Consider the following 7,549-nt stretch of genomic DNA (forward strand, 5'->3'; position numbering starts at 1 on the left):
ACCCTGTTAAGTGCCCAGGTGGCTCTGGGGGACATCTCAGTGGTTTTGAATTATACTGAGACCACTACCATGTTTTGTTTGTCCTTGACCTCTCTATACCAAAAGAGCTTAAGTAAGATCTCTAGTAACCAGACCATTTAACCCGGGTTCTGTGGATAGCGGGGGCAGCTTGAGGATCTGTTTCACTCTGCTATCCCCAGCTGTGGTGGGAGCTGTTCGAGAATAGCCTCTACTCAAGAGTGTGTTTTCTGGTCCCAGCAATGCTCTTCACTCATCTCCTTGAAGGAGATGAGTGAGCCATCAAAGCTTATCAAAGTGTGAGCCACAAACCAGCAGCATGCCATGTCACCTGGGGGCTGATCAGAAAAGCAAATGAATGAGCTTCATCTCAGGCCAAATGAGTCCGAATAGTGGGGCCCAGATTTCTGTGTTTTAATCCCATCAAATTCTGTAATCTGATGATGACATCTGGGGTCTTGCTGATCCTGGAGGGACGGCCCCTCCCAGGTTTAGCCAATTCCCAAAGATAGTAAGCAAGTTGCCCCCAGGCTTGCTTTTCCATTACAAACCAACCAATCCAGAGCCCACATCCCAACTACCTTCCTTATGGGGCTCTCATTCTCCAGGCCACTATCCTAATCACTACATTGAGAGAATAGGTACCAGACAGCTAGGGTTGGCCCCTTTTCCACAGAGCCCATGGAAATTACTTAGCTAAACCTAAGCCTTTTTACCCTAGTCCACCCCCTTCCTTTCTGAGGAAACAGCTAAAACCAGACACAGCTCCAACTTCTCCCTCCACCCAGTGAATGACCTTGGTGCTTCCCCGTGTGTGACCCCCCAAATATGGTGTGCCTTCTCCTCTTGGGAACTATGAGTAAAAAACTATCCTTCTGGTGGCAGTCATCTCCTGATACTTTGGCCTTACTATACTTAAGATTTTCTGTTAATACACTGTATCTTAAAACACAGATTTGTATGCACATTAAGAATTGGGGAATTAGAAATTCTCTCCTACCTCTTGCAAAGGAGCCACCCAGACCACAGCTGAATCCTCAATTCACATTCCTTTCAGAAACAGGAATAAATCCTACCAGAGAAGGAAGATCATCCTTTCCCTTCCTGAGCATGGGTTGTGGTCATTTGTCATTTTCAGGCATGACACCTAAAAATGGGGAAACGTGAAGATGAAGAGGGACGCTGACCTACAGGTGATTTTCAAGCTTCTGTCCTGATGTTGGGGAGCCTAGGTGACCATATTCACGGTCCCAGTCCCAGCAACACAGAGATAATCACCCAAGCTACCATTTACTGAATACGTTCAAAGTCCTGGGTAATGAGCCATAGAAATGTCTTATCCAATTAATACCATGATAACCCTCTGGGGCAGGTAACCCCATTTCTAGAGGAGGCACCTGAAACTCAAAATTATTAAGTGACTTTTGTTTATATACCATACCAGAAGCACAGTTATTATTCAAACTAGATCTTTTTGATTCCAAAGACACAGCTCTTAATGACTACAAGATGGATATAAAAACTGAAGATGCTTTCCGCAGAATAGCTTGGAAATTAGATACAGAATTCTTGTGTGCCATTGCAGATTTTGAAATATGATAGTCATGAATTTTCCTGATACTCAGAATGGAAAAATGTAATATTTCTTAATTTTTATAAATCAAATTAGGATCTGGTTTACAGCCCTCACACACCAAATTCCACTTGGAATTCAAAGCCGGTAACCATTGAAGATTTCTTCTCTATTCTGTTGGACTTATATGGGTCTGTACAAATGAGGGTAGAGTCTGGTCCTGAGTATTCTGGTATCTGATACACCAGAGGGTCAGTGTTCCTTCTCTGTCTGTGGTCTTTGCAATTCCATGTCAGCTTCATTGGTCTTTACCTTCACCCAGGCTTTCAGTGTACCACTCAGCCACGCTCATGTGAAGCCTTTCTACCTCTGGGCTGTTGCATCCAAGCAGACCCCCACTCCTGCTCTGTGCATGACTCTTTTCCCATGCTCTTTTCCAGGTCAGATAACTCTTCTCTGCAAATGCACTAGTCGCCAACCTCTAGCTCCATCAGGCTTAATGATGTCAATCCTTATCAACATTTGCAAGCAAAGCCTTTTTAGTGTTGACCCTTGGGTTTCCACTCTTCCCCAGCATTACAAACAAAAACAAAACAAAATCCCTGTTACTGCCCTTAGCCAAGGAAACTCAAAACTAGAAGAAATGAGAGAACTGCTTTCCATTTTTCCCCCCTAATGAGAACTGTGGGGAGATGGAGTGGGGAGTAGAAGAGATAAAACACCGATCCATTTTTAATAGCTCTCATTCTTACCTAAGTGCTCATTCACTTGGGGCCAAAATATTAGAACTAAAAGCAAAGCAGCTCCTTTATTAACTCTCTTGGAGATTCTACCATTATATGTTCCCAAACCCTCTGGAGGCAAATCAACAAGACACTATTTTTTTTTTAATATTTTTTCTTTTTTCTTTACCTTTCAAGGCCTAACTCAAATGTCATCTCTTCAAGGCTTCCTTGATTATTATTCCGGTCAGAATCATTCTTTCCTTTTCCTGTTCTCCCAGAAATCTGCTCGATGTCTGCCTTATACTGTGTTAATTGTATTCTGCTTTACCTAATACAATTTAAAAACAAACGAACAAACAAATAAACAAGCAAAACAAACAAACAAACAAAAAACCTGCCACATTTCCTAACTTGATATTTCAGAGTATAACGGTACGAAACAGCTTTATCTAGTTCCAGCAGAGACTGAGGAAAAAATTCTTTAGCTTAATAATCTTCACCATGAATTGAGAAGAAAAAAATCATAAATTTGCTCAAAGTTCAACAAACATCTTTCTCAAAACTTTATGGAGCAGAGTAACTTTTGCTAGTTTCAGAGTGATGACAGTCACTCAGGGTAATTTAATGGCAAGTTCTCTTACTTAAAAACTTAACTTGGACATCAACCAAGTCTATAGAGTTGCATTCTTAGAGCGCCAGAGTACCTCCATCTCTCTGGGAGGGGAGTCTGTCCCTAGGAAATGGTGCAGAACAGCCCAAATAGGAGGGTGATTACACTCCTGGGTGTCAAAGGCTGCAAAGTGCATCCTGGGATGTCAGCCAACTTAGAGATGCAATCTGGTGTGGTGCAGACAGCACTCAGCTGGGGATCAGAAGCCTAGGATGTAATAAGGAGGAATAACTATGGAGCTTTTAGCCACCTGTTATTTGAATACAGCTCATGGATGGGTTAACTTTCCACTCTGTAATGACCACCTTGGCACCTTGTCCCTGTACCTCTTTTTCCCACAGTTATGGCCCCTTGGCGGTAGGCTTGTAGGCTTGGCTCATGTCTGTGACCATGAATTCTAAGTCACGAAGGATTTAAGGAGTCAGGTTTGGTCTTCCTCTGTACATGGCATAACTGGACTATCACTTTATTCCTTTACATGAGGCTTATGGAAACCCCTATCCTACTTTGTAACCCAGTCATGACCAAATCTGCCTCTACCTAAATTCCCAAATAGAGTTTCTGGCCCCTAGAGATGAATGCACTGCTGGCTTTCATGGTTCCATCCCCGAACCCTATGCTTAAATTTGAGGTTCATTTAGAAACTAGCCCCTGGGATTCTCACTCCTTTCTTGAACCTTAACATATGGCCTTCTGCCAGATTTCCCAGAGGCTGAAACTTCAGGGTGTTAGGAAATGCATGCACTACATTTTGTCAGTCTTTGATGCTGTCTGCTGTTTGCTGCTGCTAACCTGGGCCTCCATTTCCCTACCAACATGATAGTCTAGATACATTCATGGCTACATATTCCCATGGCTGCTCTTGGGTTGGTTTCTAGTTGGGTACCCCAATGGTGCAGATTCTTTCATCCTCCATATATTAGCTCCCACTGGTCTGACTAACCCCACTAGTAGCCAACACCTGGTTTGGAGAGATTTTGTTACACTGGTGTTTTTCCAGATATGTTGCAGAATATTGGTAGACATAACATACACAAAGGGCTCTATCATTAAATGGATATTTAAGGAGAATATGTGAGACAAACAGGATTCTTTACAGGAAGACCTCACAGAGCCTCTAAAATGATGCCATGTGATGACAATATCTAAGGAGGGATATAGTGCTTAGCATTCTCAAAACTTACTTGACCATATTTTCCTGGGAGCATGTTCTTAGACTGGTGTTCCATGGAACAGGCTTTGAGAAATGCTAAATCACAATCTTGAGGTTCTAGCCTCATGTTCACCTTGACTTCTTGGCAGTTATGAGATCATGAAAAGCCCCAGATGTGACTTCATGGTACCATGGAGCCACAGGAGCTGGTTTTGAATCCCAGACCTTCTCCCTTTTCCTTTTCTCTTACTCATTTGTTGTTTGACTCCTTAAAAATTGCTTAACTTATCTGCCTCCCCATTTCTACTTCGACTTCACAGGTGATTGATATGCAACTGTGCACGTTCTTATTATCAACAGTGGCTATCACTAACATTTACTTATTGAACACTTGTTCTACACTCATAACTGTTCTAATTGCTTTGCCTGTATCACCAATTTTAAAAGATTTTTTTTTAATTTAGAGCAAGAAAGCTAGAGAGCACATGTGTCGAGGGAAGGGCAGAGGGAGAGGAAGAAAGAATCTTAAGCAGGCTCCATGCCCAGTGTAGAGACTGATGCATGGCTCAATCTCATGATCTTGAAATCATAGCCTGAGCTGACATCAGGAGTCCAACCTTAACCAACAGAGCCACACAGTCACCCCATGTGTCACCATTTTTATATAATAATCATGTGATGTAGACCAATCTTTGATCCCATTTCACAGAGGGAGCTATTGAGGCATAAAACAGCTAAATATTAACTTACCGAGATTAACCAGCTAGTAATGCTCAACTGAGATTCAAGCCAAGGTAGTTGGACTACAGCAACATCATTCTCAATCAATGCTGTACTCTACTCATTCATTCAACACCTACTGTATGTCAGGTCATGCAATAAGCCCTAGATATATTGTAATAAATAGACATTCTTACCCTGGTGGAGCTTATATTCCTAGTGGGTGGAAACAGGCAACAAGTAAATAAGTACAGATCCTGTAGTGATGGGTGATGTGGAGAAAATTAAAGCAATGAATGCAATAAACAAGTGCTGTTTTTATACAGGGTGGTCAAGGAAAGCCTCTCTGATTTAAGGTGACATTTGAGCAAAAGGAAGTGATAAGTGGAGGGAAGAGTATTCCAGGCAGAGGGAACAGCAAAGGTAAAGACTGTAAGGTGAGAGCCCTCTTGAAAGAACAAGTAAGATGTAGCAGAGTTAGCAGTGTTCAGAAGCACAGGTCATGGGGTGGATTGGGAAAGTTGGTGGTGGGGGGGGGTGACTCTGTTAAGAAATACAGTTTTACTCGGAAATGCAAAGTTGTTGTTGGAGGGTTTAGAGCTGAGGCAAGACATTCAGATTTAGATCACAAAGGCCACTCCAGCTGCTATTTGGGGGGCAAGGACAAGCCGGAAGACCAGCTGCAGGGATCCAGTCAAGAGATGATGTCAGCTAAGCATTAGCAGCAGAGGTAGGAAATGAGGTCAGATTCTGGAGAGATTAGGACAAGAAACCCAGCAGGATTTCCTAATGGATTGGACCTGGTATGTGAGGGAAGGATAACTCCAAGGTTTTCACCTGAGTGCTTGGAAGGGTACAGATGAGCCTCACTGGCTGGTGGAAGAGTGGGATCCTGGAGGAAAACCACCCATTGAAGACCCTGCATGGTAATCACTCCTGCTTCAGCTTCAAGCTAGTGCTGCCTCTTATATGTAAACCTGCCTGTCACCTCTTGTCAGAAAATAGGAATGACATAATCCAATATAATCTCCCCCTTTTTGAGTCTCCTGAGAACTTTGAACCCAGTTCAGGATGCTGTTGAAAATTTTTGGTATTTAAAAAGGCTAAAAAGAATCAAAGACATATGTTTCCACTCTTGTACAAAGAGGATGGTAGGGAATAAATACAGTGGGGGATTTGCTTTAATTCTTGAGAAATATGAGTCCAAATGCAATGTCACCATGAAGGTGGGAAGAAAGGAGAAGACACAGAGTGTAGCTATTGAAAAGCAATGTCCTTTAATAGCTAAAAATGGCTGATTTAGAAATTCCATAACATCATAGGCCCTCTCTTAGGAAAGGAGAGGCAACCACTCAGCAGCTACCAGGGCTTTTGACATCAGGCTGGGCATTGTGGACCATTGTGGATGTCTCCATGGCAACTCTCTCTGCACAGTTTGACCAGACCAGCTCCCGCCTATGACTAAGGACATCTGTGTGGCTCAGGCTGCTTTCTACAGTGCATGAGGCCACCCTTCAAGATTACCCCAAGTGACCCACCCTCCATGTCCCATGAGGAAGACAGGTATATACAGAACAATAGAACTTTAGAAGTAGTGATTTGCTACATATTTTCATAAATATCTGTGTATTAATCTTTATAATTTTTATTTACTTAGATTCTAATAGGGTTTTTTTTTCACCAAAGTTTCTTGGTAATTTAATTTCTTTGGCCTTAGGTATGACAGCAAAAATACAAACAACAAAAGAAAAAATAAATTGCACTACGTGGAAATTAGAAATTTTTGTGCTTCAAATGATATCATCAAGAAAAGAAAAATACAGCTCACAAAATAGTGGAGAATATTTACAAATCACCTATCTGATAAGGGACTTGTATCTAGAATATATACAGAACTCCTACAACTCAAGAATAAAAGGCAACCAAACTGAAAAATGGGCAAAAGATTTGAGTAGACATTTCTCCAAAGAAGATATTAAAATCACCAATAAGCACATGAAAAAATGTTCAACATCTTTAACTATTAGAAAAAGGCAAATTGAAACCACAATGAGATACCAGTTCACACCCACCAAGGATGGGTAATATAAAAGACAAACAGGGACATCTGGGTGTTTCAGGCAGTTACGCATCTGACTCTTGATTTTGTCTTGGGTCATGATCTCAGGGTTGTGGGATCAAGCCCTGCATCAACCTCCCCACTGAGCTGGAAGTCTGCTTGAGTTTCTCTTCCTTTGTCCCTCCCCTGCTCACATTTTATCTCTAAAATAAGTAAATAAATCTAAAAAAAAAAAAAAAAAGATGGGTAGTTGAGTGCCTTAGTTGGTTAAGCTTCTGACTCTTTATTTGGGCTCAGGTCATGATCTCCAGGTTGAGAGATCAAGCTCCATGCTCAGTGTAGAGTCTGTTTGAGATTCTTTCTCTCCCTTTTTCTCTGCCCCTCCCCCGCCAACTCAGAGTGCACACACTCTCTCTCTAAATAAACAAATAAAATCTTAAAAAAAACGGTAACAAGAATTATGAGGATATAGATCTATCACAACCCTCATACACAGCTCTTAAAATTTTAAAATGGCTCTGGTGCTTTGGAAAACAACTGGTTGTTCCCCAGAAAGTTAAATATAGGATTATTAAATGACTCAGTAATTCCACTCCTAGGTATATACCCAAGATAAATAAAAAACATGTTC

The 7,549-nt window shown here is 41.6% G+C and overlaps 1 long non-coding RNA gene across 1 annotated transcript; it reads left to right on the plus strand.

Annotated features, from left to right (window-relative positions):
* The first annotated feature begins 6,337 nt into the window (after nt 1–6,337).
* On the plus strand, nt 6,338–6,662 carry LOC309851056. The gene is made up of 2 exons (XR_014304606.1): nt 6,338–6,422; nt 6,577–6,662. It is a non-coding gene; the product is annotated as an uncharacterized lncRNA (long non-coding RNA).
* Nucleotides 6,663–7,549: the final 887 nt, after the last annotated feature.

Source organism: Mustela nivalis, assembly GCF_964662115.1.
Source record: "Mustela nivalis genome assembly, chromosome: 17".
Taxonomy (NCBI): Eukaryota; Metazoa; Chordata; class Mammalia; order Carnivora; family Mustelidae; genus Mustela; species Mustela nivalis.